The sequence below is a fragment of the Lissotriton helveticus genome, chromosome 7 (assembly GCF_964261635.1).
Source record: "Lissotriton helveticus chromosome 7, aLisHel1.1, whole genome shotgun sequence".
In the NCBI taxonomy this organism is placed as follows: Eukaryota; Metazoa; Chordata; class Amphibia; order Caudata; family Salamandridae; genus Lissotriton; species Lissotriton helveticus.
This window is the reverse complement of record NC_136068.1, coordinates 567,337,170-567,359,498: the sequence shown is the minus strand read 5'-3', so window position 1 is coordinate 567,359,498 and position 22,329 is coordinate 567,337,170. Positions and strand designations below refer to the sequence as shown.

Genomic DNA, 22,329 nt, shown 5'->3' with positions numbered 1-22,329 from the left:
ACAGTGGTTTTCAGCTAATGCTCCCTGCCACTGTGTGATATCGGCTCCTCACCGGGAGACCGTGTGATGGGAGCCGATATCATGTGCCACACGGTGGCACCCTGTGAGCTGGCAGGTATGATAATACAAGTAACATTACAGCGACAACAAGCCAGGACTATTGACTTTGTCAATGGTTGCTACTTGCGTAAGATAAATAAACAACAGCTATGGCTTTGTTTTATGTAATATTGGAAATGCTTCACTTCTGAAATGATGAGACTGTGAAAGAACTATAACGAGTCTCTTTGGAGCTAAATCAAAGTCAGTGTTAAGAATTTTCTTTACACACTGAGGGCGAGGGCAAAACTGGAGAGCCCGATAAGGACCTCTCTCAGCACCTGCTTTAAAGAACTGCTGGTGCTGAGCACCGACAGGACCTGGCCCACTTAAAGTCCTGATAACGTGCGATCTCTGCAAGTGCATGTAGATAACCTCGGGCCAAATAACTTCCACCCTAGAGTGTCACGTAGCGAAAGCACTTACACACGTACAAACATGGGAGATTATTTATCGTTCCTCTCGCATCAACTAAAATAAAAACCAAGAAGGAAAGAGATGAGATGAGGTGAGGAGTAAGTGCCCTGCCTGCTTGCACTTCAGCTTCGTCGCTCACTCTGAAGAGCATTATCTTCGCCCACAACCGAAGCCACCAAAGTTGACAGGTTGCTACACCGAAACAGTCCTTCTACATTACAACAGAATACTCGGAGCTTATGTCACGCTAATCAACAAAGTGGCACCTTTAGTAATGCAGCTACTTCATTGAAAGGATGCTTTTCAATAGATTGTTGCAGAAAACAAGGAAACTGTTCATGTTTGATATACACTGATTGAATTGTGATCTGTGTTTAATTGGGTAAACGTACTTCTACTCAATTTGAAACTGAAAGCGATATTAAAGCTGGAATTCCCCAACTATCTGGCCTCGCGCTCCTATCACGTGATCACCAGAAGCAAAGGGTTTGTCTTCGTTACTTGCCGATTCGACTTGCAGCTCGAGCCTCGGAGAAACCGCCTGCGAGTATCACACCGGAGGCTCAAAGGAAGGTGAGATACTATAAGTTACTGCTTGCAGAATATATTGGTTGCTAATAACGTCTAGCGCTCCCTACCAGAGGCGCAACTAGAGCCACATTTCGGGGGGCTAATTAAAATTTCAGAGGGGGGGGGGGAGGGGGAGTGTTAATTCTTCGGCAATATGCAGACTGGAGATGCAGGGGCTCTAAGAAGGGGTGAAAACACAACAAAGCAATGGTCTTCTAAAAGACCTGTGAAGTGTTCGGTGCGGCGGAAATAAACGGTTGCCAGCCAAGGAAGCTGTCTCTTCCCGGGCTGACACACACGGCAACGACGATCCATGTTGAATTGGGTAAATGTATTAATTTTGCAAGTGGTTCTAAAAATTATATACATAGCTGCCAAGGTTTCAGATTGCTATGTGTGACATTTTCATAATTTCATTGCAATTATGAGTGACATTTCAACGACTACGAGTGACACTTTCTCGCTAGCAAAATCAAGCAATGAAGATGAGGGAATCATGTAAATATCGGAAAGTACACCCATTTGAGAATAGCTACTAAAGTTTCAGATTGATTATGTGTGACATTTTCATAGATTCTGTGGATTTAAGAGAGGCAAAGACTAAATATGTAACACAGAGTGGCAATTTCTTGCAATCAAAATAATGGAACGAAGTCAATGGAAATTGCCAAATAGCAGAAAGTAACCTCATTTGAGCAACAGGAAGTCGAACTCTGCAGCAGATGCTTTTAAAGCTAATATTTTATTTATAAACAATCAGCACCCTCCTCCCCATGTCACTCATAATTGCAATGAAATTATTAAAATGTCACACATAGCAATCTGAAACCTTGGCAGCTATGACTGTTCCAACCGCCAAAAGTATGACAGACAGGGCATTGCACCCTTCTCATCCCTCCTCCCTGCCGAGAAAACATGTGTGAGATCAGGCTCATTTAGGCTGCACTGCTCCCCCACCCACGGGACCCCAAACGTCATCCTTCAATCACTCCCATCCCCATGATTTTTGGGCCATTTCTGAGCAGGTGGATTTGTTCCCCTTTTTGTGGAAAAATACATGGAAAAAGGCCCGGCATTACTGGGTCCGTGCGATCTTTCCACATTCCAGGTGCTAAACAACTTTTCTGCTTTCAATGATTTTCAAACAGGCAGCGCTGCCTGACTGGTGTGTGTGCGACTCGAGGCAGCTGGCAGCTGAGGCCTCAACAAGCGAACCACCGCCCCAACCCCCCCCCACACACACACATATCGGTCTTACTCTTGGAGGTCCAGGTGGCTGTCGGGCTGTGTTCTCAGTGAGTTCTGGTGACTGCTGCAACCGTGACGCACCCTCTCTAAACCAGCACGGAATTATACATTAATATACTTGAAATGATCTAGTTGCGGGTCAGCGGCTATTCAAGGCCACAAAAGGAAAGGTGCGATCTGCAGCGCTGCGGGCCTAGTACATTGTGCGGCCGGCCCGGCTGCAAACAAGTGACCTGCCAGCCTTAGAACACAAACTCTCCACGCGCACAGGGAAGTCCTCATGGCGCCACGCCGGTCACACGTTTTTTTCACGCTGCACGCAATTTAACTGGAAGGCTGTGAGGTCAGGCAGGATATCTGGCTAACAGTGACTCAGCCGCATGGCGCCACGGGAATCCTGGATAGAGATACATTGTAGCTAGCAGCAGGAAGCCTACGGGAGCAGCAATTCAGCGCAGGCAGACCAAGCGCGCTGCCAGCCAGCTGAGCTGCCACATACTCACAGGCACACACTTTGCAGCACTTCAGTCACAGTGATAGCTGAGACACTGTGCATTATGCGTGACAAAGCATTTCAGTGTGGTGATGCGGAGCACCTCACTGAAATGCGTTAGTGTCACGTCTGATGCGTGATACTTGGCTGGACTGTATATAATTCTAAAGATTTAAACTGTATTAAGGTCTCTAACCATCAAAAATATAAACACATTATATTTTGAATGTATTTCCACAAGTTTGTTGCACACTGTATGCTGTAATATATCAAACTGTTTAATTTCAAGACGCTGATAGCTTTTCTTTGACTTAAGTGAAGGTGGGCTGAGGATTAAAGTGAATAGTACAATAGTAAAAGGAGGCAGGATTGCTATGTTGCAGCCTCGTCTATCAGTCACGGACCCACGTGCATGTGCTGATTGCAAGTCAGCATTCTGGACTGACCTTGTAGCATTCCCAGGAGTTGACTCGACTTGTTTGCCCCATTATATCAAAAATGACATAAAATATGCCAGTGCCAGAATTCTGCAGTTTATGCTGTCCATATACCATATGTGACTGCTATGTCAAAAATTACCTCAGTATGTCAGGGCCAGCATTTTGTCATTGATGCCACTCTCCTGTATGCCAGTCTGTCCCCCTTTATGGCATGAATTACCTCTATTGTGCTAGTACCAGTATTTGCCACTGGAGTCCACTTACCAAGAATTTCCTCAAGTACACCAGCATTATTCTACTGGTGCCCTGAATTACCTCTAGTATGAGTGGAGTGGTGTGGCTCACTGGTTAGAGGCGGCAGACCCGGAAGGGACCAGGGTTCGATTCCCGACGCGGCAGGGTCTTGGGCCAAGGTCAGCGGACTCGATAATTCTCGCCTCGGTGCCTACTCTAACCATGGGTCCCACTCAGCAACTCTGGGCAATAGCTTGCTTAATCTCCACTAACGGCCCCATCAGCGCCGGGGATGCTTGTCTTCACCTTGGAGATGGCCAGGAGGGACCATCTCACAGGGAAAGCCAGGATCGGTTCCCCAGCGGTATACAGCGCCGGGACGCCCCTTTGCTGGGGCAGCTGTGCGCTTTACAAGTATACGACATTTATATGCCAGTACCCCTTAACACCAAGAATCGCCCCAGTGCCCAAGTGCTAGCATTTTGTCACAGGTGTCTGTAATGTTAAGAAATGCTGGAAATATCCCAGCATTCATATTTTTCTCTTAGTATCTCTAAGATGATAATTATCTTCAGTGTGCCAGGGCCAACAACAAACAAGCATCACATCACATTCTCGCACATACGCGCATTCATCAGCCAGAATAGGTTGATTCCAGTGGCACAGTGAGCCCAGGACCCACACCTGGGTATATCTGGCACACAAAGAGCGAGAAAGCTAAAGACACACAGTTGATGGACAGAATGCAGAACAAATCAAAACATTTACCCCCCTGTCAAGAGATCTGGGTTGAATCCATCATTCTTTTGCTCACCATGCCACCCCAGTTTAGACCTGGTCATATGCAAATCAGTCTTGACCCAGTTCCTCGTGGGAAAAGTCCAGCCCGAACTGCCAAGCCAGGTCCTCCCTGGACCTGGAAACAAGCATCCTAGGACCGGTTTCGGGGTTTCCCCCCTAATCAGACAGAATAGCTTGAAGTGGGCAGAAAAGACAACAGTAAAATAAGGACCCCAAACGTCCATCTCGCTGCAATGAAAGTTACCCAGGATTTTGTCTGGGCCCAGTGCCTTATTAGGGATGATTTTAAAAATCACATATCTGACTTCTTGCAGTGTAATACTAGAAATCTCCGCTCTGTCATGAATATATCTCAAGCCCACTAACCTATCAAAGCTAGAAGCTGCTGAAGAACTAGCCTCTCCTATTACAGAACATATTCTACAAAAATGTGTGACCCAATCAGCAGCAGGGACATTAGTCTACACAATATGAAATCCCTCTGCGGAACCTGAAGATACCACATTCCAAAAATACGTCTGATCCCCGTTTTGTGCCTCCTCTTTTGCCTCCTCCCACTCCCTCTTGACTTGGCAGATAGTCTTTTTGTAAGCAATGCTTTTGGTTTGGATCTCTAACCTATCTTGCTGCTTGATGGCTTGCACCAGGGCAGCCATGACCCGCCTACATCAGGGATTAAACCATGTTGGAGGGGACTGCTTACCTGCAACGTTTTTAGCTTCCACAAGGAAGAGTCTATAGAGATCTCCACACAATTTAGTATGGCCTGCACTGATCTTCTCCTGTTTATCACTGAAATCTGCCTGCTTGAACTTGAGTAGTAGATATTTCAAATGTTCTACTACTATTTTATAGACTGCCCCACCCTTTGCTCAGAATGTGACATTTGACGCCATTTCACTCTGTGCAAGTTGTTGGTTGGCCTCAATCTGCTGTCAAAGGGATCCGGAGAGTTAGGTAACATTCCACAGAATGGAAGAGATATGACACTGGAGAGTGCGTTATGGTCACTATACTCTCTCAGAAGGACCTCCATATTGATTACATAAGGGCAGGCCCACACATCCACCAGAAGATAATCGATAAGGCTAGTGCTGGAAGGGCGGTTAAAAGTATGTTTTCCATCTCCATCAGATGCAGTTCTGCCATTACAAGCGTGTAAGCCCTGGTTCAATGCTATAGCAGAAATTTGGAAGACTGAAGGTAACCATGTTATAATTGGAGGAATTACTAGCTTGGAAATGGACCATACACACTCTTCTTCCTGTGTCAAAGCCACTAAATTGCCCTCTAGGGGTTCGAATTGACAATTAAAATCTCCTCCTACTAATTTCCAAACTCCAGCCGGGGATTTAAAAAAAAAAAATTTTTGTCCTCATATGTGCCACCAGTTTTTGAATGCTCTAGATGGGTCTCACTGTCGCCATTTAAACTGACAATTCTGTATCCGCCCCGGGGTCAGTATCTAGCAGACAGGGATGTCCCAGAGGTAGGTTTTTTCCTTATCCAACTCCCCTGACTTATGGTGGTATAATTCAGGCCAGGGGAGGACAGGACCGACACAACCTCTGGCATAACCATCGGACCGTTTACTTGTTCGACCAGACCTCCAGTTTTGACCATACATTCTCGGTGTTTCCATCGCGACCGGCCATGTCCATCTTACAGACTTCCATTATATTTTTTAGACACTCTGCAAATCTGGGAGGGGCAGCTGACTTCCATTCTTTACATATTTCTCTTCTAGCAATAACCACCACATAGAAGATAAACTGTGAATGTAAATTATTGATGTTGTAGTCATGAGGTAAACCAAAAAATACTAACCTGGGTGTACATGAAATGGTTGTTAATAGTACCTCACCCAGGAAACCAACTATCGCTCTCCAGTACTCCTGGATCTCCGGGCATTCCAAAAATATATGGATATCATCTGCAGCTATGAGTTTACAGCGGGGGCAGTAGTAATTGTTCTGCGTTATCTTATATAATTTAGCCGGGGTCCAATATACTCTGTAGGCGTGAATAAATGATTCCGCCCTAGATTAGCTGGTTTGATTAATTTCTGGGATAAAGAAAAGGAGTCTGACCAGATTTTACTGTGCTCTTCGGGGAATTCAGCTATTATGTTCCCCCAGAGGCTTGTCAGTTCAAGATGTAAGTTATTCTTTTCGTCAGTAGTAAACAATTTATACCAGAATGAAACTTCTCTAATCCACCCCCCCCTCTACGAATTGCATCCAGAATCCCAGTATCTTTTTCCCGCTGTAAAGTCTGGCTTGACCACCAAGCAGATAATTGGTAGAATTTAAATCTCGTCAGTAGCCCGTTTGTAAGTAATGTTAGGGAGTTCCAGTCCATAAGGCCTGAGTCTACCCATAAGTCCCCCCATTTCAAAATTCCAGCTGTTCTCAAAGGAAGTGAAAGCTGATCCTGAAGACACGCAGGAGTGCCCGGAGAATCCCAAATTGGAGTGTACGTATGATAGTAGGGAATTCCCAATACCTTACGGATAAACCCCCAGTTTTTAAGTGCGGTCTGTAAGATCTTAAGACGAACTTTATCCGTAAGGTATTGGGAATTCCCTACTATCATATGTAAACTCCAGCGTGGGATGATGCCAAATGTGTGATGAACAGCTCTAGGGCCGGGGAAAATCTATTTTACGCTCCAGGTCTAAGATACACATATAAAATATACATAGTAAAATGCGGGAAAACCAGGAGATACACAAAATATCTGAGAAAGGAATTGTAAGTTCCTCCATCTTGCAAGATAGGCCTGTGCCCACCCAGCTAATTCGACCCCCTGATGGTCTCCTCTAATCAGAAAATGAAGCATCCTTACTAAAGTTTACACATTTCATCCGGTGCAGCACCTTTGTACACAAACAGCCACATGCATCAAGCTAAAAACCGGTTGCAAACGGGCAGATTCTCAGAATTTGCCCCTTTGCGACTGGTAGTTTTGCATTTGGGATGCATCATCCCAAATGCAAAAATCTCAATTTAAGGAATCTCTAAATTGAGATTCCTTAAATTGCGATTGCATTTAAGGAATCCCAAATTGAGATTCCTTAAATGCAATGCAACAAAGTCAAACAATTAGCGATTTCGCTAATAGGGGGAGCAAATTACCATGAAGTTGAACTTCATGGTAATTTGCAAAAACTTTGAAAAATGCACTTTTGTGCATTTTTCAAAGTTTCATGTTGCGCACACACATGCCCTTAGGGCATGTGTGTGCGCAACATATGTGCACAGGGGTGCAACAGGGTGTCCTTTTGACACCCTGGCACTCTTGAAATTGCATTCTCAATTTGCGATTCTCTAATTGAAAATTGCAAATTGAGAAGGTCTTCCCATTCATTCCTATGGGCCTCTAGGCCCATAGGATTGAATGGGGAGGTATTCCTTAATTTGCGAGTCGCAATTAAGGAATATTAAGAAATCGCAATTTTTTTAGCGATTTCTTCATGCATAGCCTTTTTCTATTCCTTATTAGCGAATCCTTATTAAGGAATCGCAAATGGCATTGTTGATGCATGTGGGCCAAAGTCTCTTGAAAAAAACAGAGGTCATAAAAATCAATGAACTGAGTCCAATCGGGGCAATCCAGCTTAGAGACGGTGTAAAAACAAATAGGTAGTAGTGTTCCCTGACAGGGTAATCCAGCTTAGAAACGGGCCCACCAATTTTCCAGGAGAGTTTTTGCAAATGGAGAGATGAGCTAGGTACAGCTGAAGCATTTGTAAAGTCAGACCCTGCCCTCCCTCCCCTTTCTCTGCAGGACCAGGGATCTAGGGATGCATCAGTAAGAGGAGCCAACTTGGTATTGTTAAAATTATGCCTGGACTGGATCAGAGCCGTACTGGCTATGAAAAGGGGATCATATGAGTCCCCTGCGGATATGGGTGGCTCTGTGATTAAATCTATCTCTCTTAAACTTCTTATCTCCACTGGATGGCTCATGACTGGAAAGTCACCCATCATGACTAGCTTAGGTCGCTCAGCTGTGATATATCAAGGGACCTACTTCCTGGTATTTAAAAATCTTTCAAAAATGACCTAGTGGAACGCTTCAGTTCATCCACATCTCCCCAGCTTCCAACATGCATTGTCTCAGACTGAGCGAACCTATGAAAACCTGTTAGGGAGGTTTGTCAATCAACTTCAGCAAGGACATCAAACTGGTTAGAAGTGGAAAAGCCAAACATGCCTTGTTCACTAGCAGGGAAGGTAGATACATGCACCAGGGCAGAGACCAACTGAGCACGCTGATGCTGTTTAGGGGACTGCTGACCTATAAAAGGCTTTGTAAAATAGCCCAATGGCACCAAATTAGTACCCGAAGAGCTCACCCGTCTACTGAGGTATCCCATCAGTAGATGTTCCACCAAATAGGGAGACTTAAAATTGATGACGGCACAGTCTCCAGATCTATCCGCCTTGCCAGGGCCTAACCACCAACCCTACGAGTTAGTATGATCTTATTTACTAGGCAAAGGAGAGCATTTCTATTTATCACCAACCAATCCAATACTTCATTGGTAGGTTCACCCCGGGGTCTCTCGCTGTCACTCTCGCAACTGTGGGACCTCTACCAAAGTTCCAACATAGGAGCAGGAAGCTGGAAGCAGGTTAATCACTGGGTGATTCTGAAAAGGAATACGGCTTTCTGCCAAGGACAGTCTTGATCTGAGTACACTACCGTAATACCCTTTTTAGGTTCATGCCGGCCCAAGTACCCACTTTAGCTGAAGAGTAGGGAATGAATTCCGGACTGTGAACCATGTGTGGAAGGCTGAGCAGGTATAGGGCTATTTAATGCCACTCCATCTGATACAGTGGAATTCAAAGGGGTTAAGGAGGTACACTGGCCAGACTTGGCTGTAACTCCAAGGGCAGTACTTGAGGCCTGGAAACATAGGAATGACTTACATGAGACCCCTAAGGCCTTGTTCAATCGCCTGCAATCGATGTAAAAGTGGAGAAAGTGCAACAGCAAGTACATTTTTTTACTCAGTGATGAATCCTCCTTTCAATTGGCTGGCCCAAGCAGGAGTGGAGTCTGTTCCATTGCCTACGGAGGAGATTTTGGAAGGTGTTGAGGTGCTCTTGGCTTCCTTAGTATCAAAAATGAAATCCAACTTCTTTTAGGTAGCTGGATGGTGACCCTGCGCCAGCAGCCTAGGTCGCTTGGCGAACACCGATGGTTAGGGGCTGGCCTCCCGAGGCACCTCAATTATACAAGGGTTTTGTGATAAATCAGGAAGGGGGACCCCTCTACCATCATAATCCAGAGGTGCAGTCAAAGGATCAGCTACTGGCGTATTACGAATGGATGGGGTAATAGAGCTTACGACTGGTATTAAAACTTGTGAGTGTCCAGAGCCCGAGTCCAATCTCCTCTCTGTGAGTTCTATTTCCGTGGAGATAACTCATGCAGCTCCCTGCAACATCCTATCTATCGATGTAGTCTTGGAAGAGAGAGAAATTGGAAGAGAACCCCCCATGGGTTATCTTTTTCCCCTTGTATATGCTGCACTGAGTTAATGGCAGGAGAGATGTCTTATGGCAGATAAAGAGTCTGAAATGCAACAAGCGTTAGGGAGACCTGACAGAACCCACAGTCCCCAGGGTCTTGAAGGCCTCCGCTCACCTCCAGGAACAGACCACAGTGTTTTTTTAGTGTTCTACGCCTGATGCACAGATTCCCTCTCTTCAGTACCCTAAAGTTGATATACAGTACAATGAAGTACAAGGCAGTGCAGAACAGAGTAGTAAGTGGCCAGCATACATCCTCTTACCTCCTTCCCTGGTCTTGCTGATGCCGCCACCACCACAAACACATGAAAGAAAAAGATGTTGTTGTGGCCTGTAGTTTGTAGAATCTGGCAGATAAGTAGAAACAGGAGCAATTGGGGCTAAAGCTGGAGCTGGAACTTAGGCAAAAACGAAATGAGAATCTCTAGTTTTCTAGGCATCCAAGACCCTCCTCAGTTCTCCTTTAAGTGCTGGTGGCCCTCCCCCCTGCAATAACCCCTCCTCCAGGCTGGAGGTTTCACCAAGCAAGCATAGCCCCTTAAGAGCTGGTTTGAGGTCAATTGTTGAGATCCACAGGGCCGGACTGGCCATAGCGGGCAACGGGCGTTTGCCCTGTGGGCCGCTAGGGTGGGGGCCGGTTTTGGGCCCCTGGGGGTCCGTTTTTGTAACCGGGGTAGGCAATATCGGCCCCCTGTAACAAAACTGGCCCTCGCAAACTGCTAGACTGCATTCAAAGGGTGGGGGGGGGGGGTTGAGCTGTGTCCTAGGGCCAGTTTCTGTTCCCAGCCACACGATGGAGCTACCAGCACCGCCTAATCAAGCCGATCAATGTCACCTCGTCCTGCCATGCACCCAAACCCAGCCTTTACCGCGAGTGTAATGGGTGCAGTGATGGAGAGGTGGGCACAGCAATGAATGTGCTGGCACAATGGTGCGAAGGACCCACAGGGGCACTATGCCCATATCGGGGGCTGTGTTGGTGGGGGGCGGAATGGGCAGAAAATGGCTGGAATAAGCGGTTCAAGAGCCGTTAGACCGGAGGAAAAGAACAACAGTGCTCCAGCGCATCCATCTCCCCTCTGTTTCTGTGACTTCCGTGGTTTCCACGGTGCACATGTGGGTGGACACGAACATGGCTTCGGGGGGAGGAAGTAGTCAATCCACACATTAAAACAAAGCAGTGAAAACAAAAACTGGGTTTTATCTCCCACTCTGTTTTTCTTAGGTTAACACTGAGCAACAGAAACAAGATGTTTATGGCAACATCTTTTTTTTTCTTTGTTACAGGTCATTACAAAAAGGCAGAATATCTGCATACTTCTGAACAATCTGAGACACATCATTCTTTTTTACCTGACTTACATAGTATACTGATTCTAATATTTTGCAATAATTACTAACACATGTTTGGTATACTTAACTTTGGTCTTGTTCCTCCATATGGTCGGAGAGCTCCTCAGTGAGTTGAAATGTCCTTATAATTTTCTAGATGGGTTCTTTATTATATATACCCCTTCAGCACCCAACTAAGCCACTTGCATCCCACGAACCAATGTGGACCATGACAATAGCTAACCCGACAATTATTGGATGAAAGAAGGGGAATGAGAACTGATAGATTCCAAAGCAGAAAAAACTACTTGTTGCATCCTGCCGCTAATAAAATGAGACTACTACTTCCTACTCAAACACATACCTACCTTCTGATTTAGATTTTAGCCCCTTCTCTTTCCTATCAACTTGAATTTCCTCCCCAAACAGGGATATGCTCCCATATAGCCATTAGTATATATTTTATGTTTCTCTTTCTTTCCATGGTTCTTATCCTCTTTCACATACATTATTTCAGTTGTCATTTTTTTTGCAGAGGCAGATTTCTAATACTAATAAGAAGTAGTTACTGCTGGGAAGAGAAGGGTGGTGTGTGTGGGAAAGTTCAGAAAGGGAAAAACATCCAAGGGCAATCTTCGAAACTCTTTTGTTCATGCTTGGTGCAGCCTGTTCTTTTTCAGTCTCCCTAAAGTGAATATAGGACAACCTCACCAAGTGGATGCTGGCTGCTCCGGAGCATAAACAAAAACTTGAGCTTGGCTTTATTATGATTCTGATCTTGGCTATGTGACATCCACACAGACGGTGAACTCCGAAGCAGAGCTCAGCTGACTTGGCCAAGATGCTGCCACACATTGTGCATCTCAGGTCTCAGGACTATTGTGCAACAGTGACCACACTGCTTGCAGGTGTTGCTGCAATAGAACTGATGTCCGGCTTACTGTACATATTGTTAAGAGTAGAGGTGGACTACCCACTGAAGGCTCAAGCCTGGCTCTTACTCAGCCCTATTACCTCTGGGTCCTGTGAGTCAAGTCATGCTTTCAGTACCTGACTGCCTTCTCCAGTGATTGGGTCATCTGATGAAGGCCGAATCATTATGATGCATTCACACATGCTCATTATATGAATCTAATACAAAATCATACCCCTCTGACTTCAGCTCTCAATGTTGTCAGTCTAGGTTTCTGCCACAGAGGACACATGGTAGATTAACAATGACATGAGGTATGTAGACTTGAAATGTGTGCCTTTCATCCACACAATTTGCACCCCTTGGGTAGTGATTAGAGCATATATTGTAATTCTGTAAAAATCTGGTGGCACCTGAAAAGGATTTGCACCACTCAAGGAGCAAGGGCCTAAGTTGGATAATGATAAATCATATTAATGCTGCTATTGAACTGCAAAAGCGTGGGAATTATTGGCAAGTACGTGTGTCCATGTAGCTACTTTTGTGAAAAAAAGTGCTCCAAAGAGGCGTGTCACTTTCATGTAGGAAGGGTTAAGTGTGCCCTATTTCAATTAAAACAATAGTGGCACAGCTAGTTAATGCATGACTTACACCCTCCTACCCTCTTCTCTTCTATGCTCCAAGGACTATTTGACAACTTTACAAAATAACCACTTGGTCTCATATTGTATAGTAAAGCTCACACATGGATAAATACTTATAGAAAGAAAGGAGAAAGGTATAAGTGCAGGGCTTTCTGTGGGATGAAAACATTGGGGATCTCTGAAAGGGGCGTGGCCGATGAAATTAAGGGCGTGGCTTAAGAACGCATAAGCTAAAAATCTATGCTTAGCACAGTGTGTGCCGCCTGATTGATATTTTGCTGCTTCTGTCATTGCATTCAGATATATAATACAAAGCTGCCAACTTGAAGAACAATCTCAGTGTGAGGAGGGTACGGGCCTCGTGCCAAGAAGTACTATGAGCCACATTGAGTTCCCCGTTCTCCCCCCAAAAAACAAGTACTTGCAATGCAGTATGTCTCGCATTTACGAGAGATTGAGCTATTGGCATTGTAAATGACAATGCCTTTTATTTATGTGTTGTTTTTAAAACAGATAAATAAAAGGCATTGTCATTTACAATGCCAATAGCTCAAACTCTCGCAAATGCGAGGCCTATTGAATTGCAAATGAGGTCAGTGCTGGTGCTATAAAAATAAAAAATAAAGTTAGGAGAGTCCTGCAGGTAGGACAAAAGTACTTGAGAAAATAGTGCTCAGAGGTTGTAAATAAAGCCTACTGAGTAACAACACACATAACGGGGTGTCGCCATGGGAGATTCCAAAATGAGACAAGGCGGTACTAAGGAAGGACTTGTAAGCCTTTTGACTAATAAACAGCCACAGTTTACAAAGAACCCCCAGGATATTGCGGCATAGATTTGCAAATGTAGTGGCACAAAAATGGAAATTTAGCGGCACACAAATGGAAATTTAGCAGTATTATTGCAGCACTTTATTTTACTCGTAATCATTCATTTTCAGCCTAAATCAATTTAAACTGATTTACCTGAGAACTCCACTGTGAAGTAGGCATGGTTAAAGTGTCCTATCTGCATCTCGTGAGATGGGGCCCTATTTCTCCCTGGGGTGTTCTAGCACCCATGTATGCACACCTGCCGGGGCACCTCTACCTCCTGGGCCTGTCCAGAATGTTCTACACCTGTGGGCCAAGAGAAGTTTTTGCCTCAGAGCCAGAGTGATTGATAGCCACAACTCAGGTGAGCTCAGTCTCCTCTTCACAGGGTTGAGACCGGTGCTACGAGCAACTCTTGAAAATGTTTAGATACCAGGCCCCACAGCACAGGTGAGTGCCAATAGACAGCCAAACCTCATTCTGGGCTGCAGTAGAGGAATGGGAATGGGTGCCCTCAACCATTGTTAAATGTAGTTAGACAATTCGTTTTACAGCACAATTTTCCAAACATTGTTGCTAAAGGCCAAAGGTTTTACAAGTATGTATCTATAATAAAAGCGTGCACTACTCCACCAGGTCGGTTTTCAGGGCTGGCTGCCTCAGTCTACCATGCCCCGGAGTCAACCAGGAGCATACCAGGGTTTTTAGGTCGAGCCTGGAATCCGCATCCAAAGGATGCGGTCCAGGTGGAGAACTATAGCTAGCTGACTCGGGGGAATGGAGGACAAGAAACTGCCACGAGCTTCTCTTTGGCTGGATTACACTGCGAGCACGCGCACGCCCAGCCGGCGCCGTGCACATCCCCTGCCTGGTGCGCGCTCTTCAATGAATGAAAGTGAAACTGGCTGCAGTGCCTCGCATCCATGCCGCGTTAGTGTCTTTAAAGTTTATTTCCCTCCGACGTTTATTTCCCTCCGTTTATCTTGTGCCCCCTTCCCTCCGCCTCTCTCGTGTCCCCTTCCCTCGGCGTCTCTCTCGCCTGCATCCTTCCCTCGGCGTCTCTCGCCTCCCCTTCTGTAGTTTACTGTCCTCCCTCTGCTTAAGGCTCTCTCCAGGTCCTTTCCCTACCTGCCTCTCCATGCTCCGCTCTCTGTCTCGTGGGCCGCGGTGCTCCTCTATTTCTTCGGTGTTGTTTCCCGTACTACCTCTGCAGGAAGTCGCCGCTCCCCCGTCCTCGGCTTCAGCAGTGCCCCACCCTCTTAACTCACGTCCCTCCCTTAGCTCCTCCCTGCGGTCTCCTCCCCTCTCCCTATCTCTCCCACGAAGGAGCGGGGCACTTGCGGTCAGGCGGCTCTCCGGTGCCGTGACCAGACTCCGAACTTCCCCGCAGACCCTGCGCTCTGGTCCCGGACGGTCCTCTGCGTCCGACGAACCTGCACAGACTGGGGCTTCACGCCACCCTTGGACAGAGTCTCGGAGCCCAAGGAGAAGGCTGACAGGCTAGGCGAGGACGAGGAGCAGCTGCCACCCCTCTTCGCAGCCAGAGGGGAAAGTGTCCGTTATATGGTGCCCACGGGTGTCAGGCATGCCGCGGACACTTCGGACGGCACTACCCGGGCCAGGTCAGCTCCCTTCCAGTAGCTAAGGTGTCGGACCCCAGTCCATCCTTCACCTCTCGGACTCCTCAGCGGGCCATGCAGGCAGCGCTAGGCTTCTCCGTGCTAAACATGCCCCTGTACAGCTCCTGTTGCCTGTCTGCCCGCAGTTTTGGGAGCTCTGATGAACCACAACGCTCCTCCAGCCCCGCTTCCCAGAGGCTGTGGGAAAAAGGCTTACAGACAGCCGTCCCAGCCAACGGGGCGCCGGGCCCTGCCAAAAGGGGACACCTCAGCGAGCTGTGAAGACACCGGGACAGTAAGGACGCACAACCGCGTGGGAAAAGCAGAGGTTGTTGAAAGAGTCCAAGCAATAGATGATGTCGATTCTTCTGTCCTGCACAGGGGGTTGCAGCTACTTTCATGGTAAGGCCACCCCGAGGGGTCAGTGTAAGGTGCCACGACGTATGAAATGGTTCTCTTCACCTGTTCCACCACAGCCTTTAACCTATAACATTCATCTATTGGATATCCCCGGCCTCACCCCCTGCATGCCGCAGATACTTATTTCACAATGACTGTTAAGTGTGAATCTTGTCCTTTATACATGCATGTTTGAGTGTTTGTGTGTGTGTGTGTATAATCTATGAATATGTGACTGTGTGCATGCATGTGCGCATGTTTGCTTGTTTTTATAAGTGCCCCATTACAGCGCCCGTAATACTTGCATGCTAGTAATACCCCTCCCGCCTCCCAAACAGGATCGAGTCAAACATCAACCAGCAGCGATGCCGTTGCTGGTTTCACTTTCTATATTCTCGGTTTCTGAGCTCCCCCCTCCCAATCAGTCATGTGTCTCCAGCACAGCAGCGCAGCCAGGGGACAGAGAAGGCAGGTTATGCTGCAGCCTGCCTCGGAGCATCGGACACTCGTCTGTGCCTGCTCCTCGCAGCTCACCCAGCTGTGGCCTTATGTGTCTTGGCCATTTAAGTTCTCTTGTGCTGCCACGATAAGTTAGGAGTGAGATGTCTCAAAAGAGCAGTGTGTGGGGTCGAAGCTGAAGATACACTGGGACGCTATATGTGATGGAATGGCAGATGTGATGTAAGTTAGGAAGGAGGTGAATTGTAGGAGCAGCGTCTGGGGTCAGAGCTGCAGGTACACTGCACTGGGGGAGCTGTAGCAGCGTGTGATCTCAGAGCTGCAGGTAGACTGTATTTCAACTAGGTGGAATGGAGGGGGTGGTGTAAGTTACGAGTGAGATGCATTGGAAGAGCAACATGTGGGTTCAGAGCTGCAGGTACACTTGGGGAGCTGAATATAATAGAACGTCAGGGGTGTATGTTTTGGAAGGAGGTGCATTAGAAGAACACTGTATGGTCTCAGAGCTGGAATCAAATGGGGGGCTGCAGTCCAGGATTGATTGAGATCCACTGGGACAGCTGCGTGTGGGTCTTTGTGGGAATAGCAGGGGTGGCGCAAATCAGGGTTCAGTCACGCTGGCAGAGCTGTGAATTAGCCTCATAAGTACAATAGCAAGGCTCAGGATTGAGGGCCACTGGCAGAACACACAGCGGGTCTTCAGGACTGGGATGGTACAGTGTTCTTGTTTCATTACTGGAATTGTAGGAGTGTTGCAAGTGTGAACTCAGGTGCTCGTTCCAGTACAACAATAATAGGGTAACATCGAGGCGCACTGGCAGGGCTCTACGTGTCTCTCTCCTGCAATGGTATTCAGCTACTGGCATTGTAAATAACAAACCTTTTATCTATGTGTTGGTTTTAAAAACAGATAAATAAAAGGCATTGCCATTTACGATGCCATTTACAATGGCAATAGCCTAAAACTTTGCAAATGCGAGACCTATTGCATTGCAAATGCTTGTTCTGGAGTGTTATAATTGTGATGGGGGGCACTGAAGTGTGTGGGCTCCTACAGTACTCTTTCTTGCTTAGTCATGTGGGGGTTCACCCCGCTTCCATACTCTACGGTATATGGGATGCAGTCTCCACTGCATGTTCCGTTATATCCAATCATTACCTGGATAAGCTTGGGAACGTGGCAGCCGAAATGTTTCTTTCTTTTTCAAATCGATCTTATTTTGTCTGTATGTGTGTGCATACTTAAAAGGGAGTGTATGTTTGTTGGCTTGCATGAAATTTCAAGGGCATTTTTTGTGAATTTATATGTGTGTGTATACATGCCTGTGTCTATTAAATATATTTCCAGGATACAAATGACAGCATTTATAATCGCACAATTAGTGAACTGCAGAAGTTTAAGATTTTCATGTAGTGCACTCGATTACAAACTTAAGAAATGAAATCCGATTTTAATGAAAACCATTAACAGATTCGCCGCTTTGTGTAATTGCTTGATATTACTGTTCATCATAGGATCTTTAGTAAGATTAATTCTAATGTAATAGCCAGCATTGAAGCTTTCAAAATAAAATACCTCTCTAAACACAACAGCCGCGCAGCAGCTCATTCCTCGAAATATCCTTGTGAACGAAGAAATATTGGCAAAATAGCACGTGCTGTTACAACAATGGCAGGTAAAACCACCAAATGATTCAAAATCCTGTGTAGCCAGATGCTTTTGTAGGTCAGCTTAGAATTCAAACTGCTGCAACTTCAAAAACATTCAAGTGGCTGTGGGCGCCTGAAGAAAATATCTGGCAACCTAATGGGTGGTTATTTTTCTCATTAATTGCTGTTTATCAAGGCTCCGATTTTCTGCAGACCTGTTCTGAGGAAAAAAAGCGACTGATGAAAGCTGTGCACATATTGTTCTTATTGATCTCCTCTCACAGCTTGGCCAGGAGGAAGCAGATATTGGATGGCGGCACGGAATGACGTGTGCGCGCACAGACAATAAAAGGGCATTGTTTGTTTTGCTGTCTCCCGGTAGAACCTTTTTTTGTAAATATAGCGGACACATATGTAATTATCGCTGCTATAGCGCTAGTCCCCTGATTTCATGATTTTTTCATGAATCGCGAAATCGCGAAAAGCTGGAGAGTCTGTTTAGAGTGGACAATACCACAAGCCAATGAAAAATAAGGGCAGAGAATGGGCGAAGCTTCAGGTCCCTACCTGAATACAGCACGCCTCGCAGAACAGCGCATGCGCTGTCCAGGCCCGATTTAAAAAAGATTGCTGAAGCTGGTCCCATGTACTGGGATGTTTTCACACCCCTTAATGGAGGTCTGCAGTTCAAAGCCTCGGAACACGAGTTGAAAACCAATATTTACAGTGGTTTTCAGTTCAATTTTCCTGCCACCATGTGATATCGGCTCCTCACCGGGAGAGCGTGTGATGGGAGTTGATATCACGTGCCAAAGGGTGGCACGTGATAGTTGACAGGTATGATAATACAACAAGTAAAATTACAACTACAACAAGCCAGGACTATTGACTTTGTCAATGGTTGCTACTTGCGTAATATAAATAAACAACAACTATGTTTTATATAATATTGAAAATGCTTCATTTCTGAAATGATGAGACTGTGAAAGAACTATAACGAGTCTCTTTGAAGCTAAATCAAAGTCAGTGTTAAGAATATTCTTTTCACACTGAGGGTAAGGGCAAAAATGGAGAGCCCGATAGGGACCCGTCTCAGCACCTGCTTTAAAGAACTTCCGGTGCTGAGCACCTACAGGACCCGGCCAACTTAAAATCCTGATAACGTGCGATCTCTGCAAGTGCATGTAGATAACCTCGGGCCAAATAACTTCCACCCCAGAGTGTCGCGTGGCGAAAGTACTTTCACACGTACAAATGTGGGAGATTAAAGGTGCACCTGGCGCATAGCAGAGGGGCGTCCTTAGTCGCGATACGGGCAGGAGCAGCCAAGGGTGGCGTGTCGTCCTTCTTTGGTGTCTGTCGCCACAACGGAGGGGTCGTGCCCATGACATCATCGGAGGGTGCCCAAGGGGGGCAGCAGCTTATAAGGCCCCGCAAGCGAGGGATCGGCCTCCTTTTTCCTCCACTGTGCACCGGGATCCATCACACCGGATTTGCACAACCACCACCCACCCTGGCAAGAAGGCAGAATGTGGCGGAATTTCTTGCAGCGGAAATGGGGGCTACCCCAAATGTCGACTGATTTACTGGACTTTCCCCTTGGAAGGGGGTTAATTAATGTGGGCACTGGGCAGGCAGGAGGGGGACTGACCTGCTGGTGGTCCTGGACCTTTCTGCCCTACCCCGGGATACCAGAAAATTGAACTTTTTGGGGGATTTTGCCTAGTGATAGGTATCCCGGGCAGGGATGGACCGCGTGCGGTGCCTTGGAAGTTACTAATAAATGTATACCCTTGGTTGAAGGTGAGGGCGATGGATAAGGTAAAGGGGCCTGCTGGCAGTTGCCATTAACCTTTCAGAAATGTTCCTTGGTAGAGGAAGGTCGAGATACTGATGTGTTGCTTGCACAATCGATGAGCAGTTCATCTGCCCTATATCCTGCTACTCAAAACAATTATGTATGATCTGGCTGATCTTATGAACGGTGTTCTCATAACAATGTATGCTTTACTATGACGAAGGTTGTCACTTATCATTTCACAATGAGTTGTGTCTATGTGATTAAAAGGCTACGTCCTTGGTTAAACCACAGTGATGACTTTGTCCATCTCCTTGGGAGTGATGCAGTGGGGCGCAGCAAGTGGCACGTGTGAGCGCACTATATTTATCGTTCCTCTCGCATCAACTAAAATAGAAACCAAAAAGGAAATAGATGAGATGAGGAGTACGTGCACCGTCTGCTTGTACTTCTGCTTCATCGCTCATTCTGAAGAGCTTTAGCCCACAACCGAAGCCACCAAAAGCTGACAAGTTGTAACACCGGAACAGTCTTTCTGGTGCTTTCTTCACGTACCTTGTTACATTACAACAGAATACTTTGCGCTCATGTCACGCTAATCAACAAAGTGGCACCTTTAGTCATTCACCTACTTCATTGAAAGGATGCTTTTCTTTTTCAGAAAGAAGAGATTGTTGCAGAAAAAAAGGAAACTAACTGTTCTTGTTTGAAGTATATTACACTGATTGAATTTTGATCTATGTTGTATTCGGTAAACGTACTTCTACTCAATTTGAAACTGAAAGCGATATTACCGCTGGAATTCTATGTCTGGAAGCGGAGGCGAGGATTATGCATAACCTTTCTTAATTTATTTGACAGCAAGTTGAAAGGTAACAGAAAAAACAGTCCATGAACTACATAACCCATGCGGCACAGCGGTAGTCATGGGAACCAGTCCACCAATCACAGTACAGCCAAGTCCATATAGAGACTCCCTCAACGTTGTCTTTCCTCTTTCTTCATTGCTGCCCCGTAAGTTAAGTCCCTTCATATCTTTTGCGCATTCGGGATTGCGGCGTGGGTAGTTTGTTGTTGGCAGTTGTTTTCCTGCAGTGTTTATTCTTTATTGTTGCGGGGTTCTCCCGCGTTGCTGTCTGATGCGGCAGGGTTCGGCTTGAGCGTTTTTGAAGTGCGCATGCGCTGTGTGGTGTCGTTTTAGATGCACTGCCGGTGCTTTCCCTTTTTCCACAGCGCCCTTTGCGCGCGTGTGGTGAAAACACGCGAAGACTTTAGCGCTTCGCTTTTCCTTCGCTCTGCCTCCCCCCTTCACTGACACCGCGTTTGCGGTAGGTTTTGACGGGCTTAGTCCATACTTGCAGTTCGGTTGTTTCTTTCGTTTAAAAAAAAATAAATAAAAAAATAAAATTAGGGGAAAACAACATTTACAATTCAGAGGCTTTTTATTTGCTGAGCACGGCACTTGTGTTGGGGGAACCCTTTGTACATTATTAGGGTGTGTCAGTTTATGGGGGCCCGACCCTCTTTAACAATGCAGTCACGTAACGAACATGACTATGTAGCAGCTCCAGATAGTGAGGAACAGCTCCCCCAGGCACGCACTCCTGCAGAGGTTGACAAGCTCCTTTCTTCGGCCATTGCCCAGGCGCTTGCTCCTCTGCAGGACAGCGTCAATAAGTTATATGCTCATGTTTTTAAATCAAACACTGGTTTCCTGGGAGACAGCGGGGCTGGGCCTAGTGGCATTCACTCTGTGGTGCCACGCAAGGCTGTTAAGCGGGACGCGGGGCACCTCGAAGGCTTCAGTAAACTATCTGAAGTCTTCCATAAGAGTGCGCGCACGCTAAGAAGCGCACCCTACCGGGAGGAAGACTTACCCGGATATACTGGTGGCAATTCCACCCCAGACTTCGACCCTGAGGAAGGGTTTCCCAAAGGCGGAGAGGGTGATGATGACAATGTCTTTGAGGATGATGACAATTCCTCTGAGGATTTGATGGATTCTGGCAGGTCTTGGCGTCCTAGGCCTTCTTGTTCGGAGCAAGGGGATGGAGAGCCGGTTCATCCGGACATGTTTGACCCTACCTGTATCTTTCTTCCGCGTTCCACTAAATGGGTTCCCGATAAGAAGACAACCCCTTAATCAAGAAGTGAGGTCTCGCCTCAGGTCAGAGTGCCCTAGGCCTTCCCTCCCTAATGGTGTTACGGCTACCCCTGAGATAGACCCAAAGCTATGCACATTTTTTGCTAAATATTTGAAGGACCCGAAAAAGGGTATAGATTGTTCTTGGAGGGCTTGCCAAGACAAGCTTCTTGATGTTGTAGGACTCCTGACTAAAATTATTGTTAGCGGAGCGGTCACGGGAATCAGGACAACCTATCCCAAAGGAGGACGTTGCGGGGTGGGCGCAGAGGGCCATGTGCCTTTTGGACAAAGCCAACTGTGCCCTCTCAGCTGAGCGTCGCCGTTCTCTCCTTCTGAAGATTGACCCAAAACTTGGGGAGTTGTCTTCTTCAGAGGCTGGCTCTGTCGCTCAGGGCACCCTCTGTGGTTATCCTTTTGTGAAGGAGCTTGGGAAATTTGTTGCCACATTTTCTAATCTGTATAAGGCGCAGGCTTCCATGAAGAAGATTTTTCCGAAAAAGGTTTTTGGCGGGGCTGGACGAGGCAGGGGTTGCTCTTCCGGCCGTCAGTTCAACCAAGGCCCCAATAGAGCACAAGCAAAGCGCAAAAATGGTTGGAACGATGGTAGACAGGGATCCTTCTACCCTTCCCGAGGAGACAAAGGTCAAGGCAGAGGATGCGTTGGCAACCAAAATAATTCCAGAGGTTTCAATGGTAAGCATGGATCTC

General features: G+C 46.5%; 1 protein-coding gene across 7 annotated transcripts in view; it reads left to right on the top strand.

Moving 5' to 3' along the window:
- The window catches only part of LOC144768757 (interferon-induced very large GTPase 1-like), a 690,917-nt gene that overhangs the window by 47,289 nt on the left and 621,299 nt on the right, over positions 1-22,329 (top strand). For 2 of the 7 annotated variants that reach the window (XM_078652667.1, XM_078652664.1), the window contains exon 1: positions 978-1,089. The exons of the other annotated variants lie outside the window; for them this stretch is intronic. The gene's annotated coding sequence lies outside the window, so the exon portion shown is untranslated. Of the gene's footprint in view, positions 1-977; positions 1,090-22,329 lie in introns of those variants that run through there. 7 annotated transcript variants of the gene reach the window in all.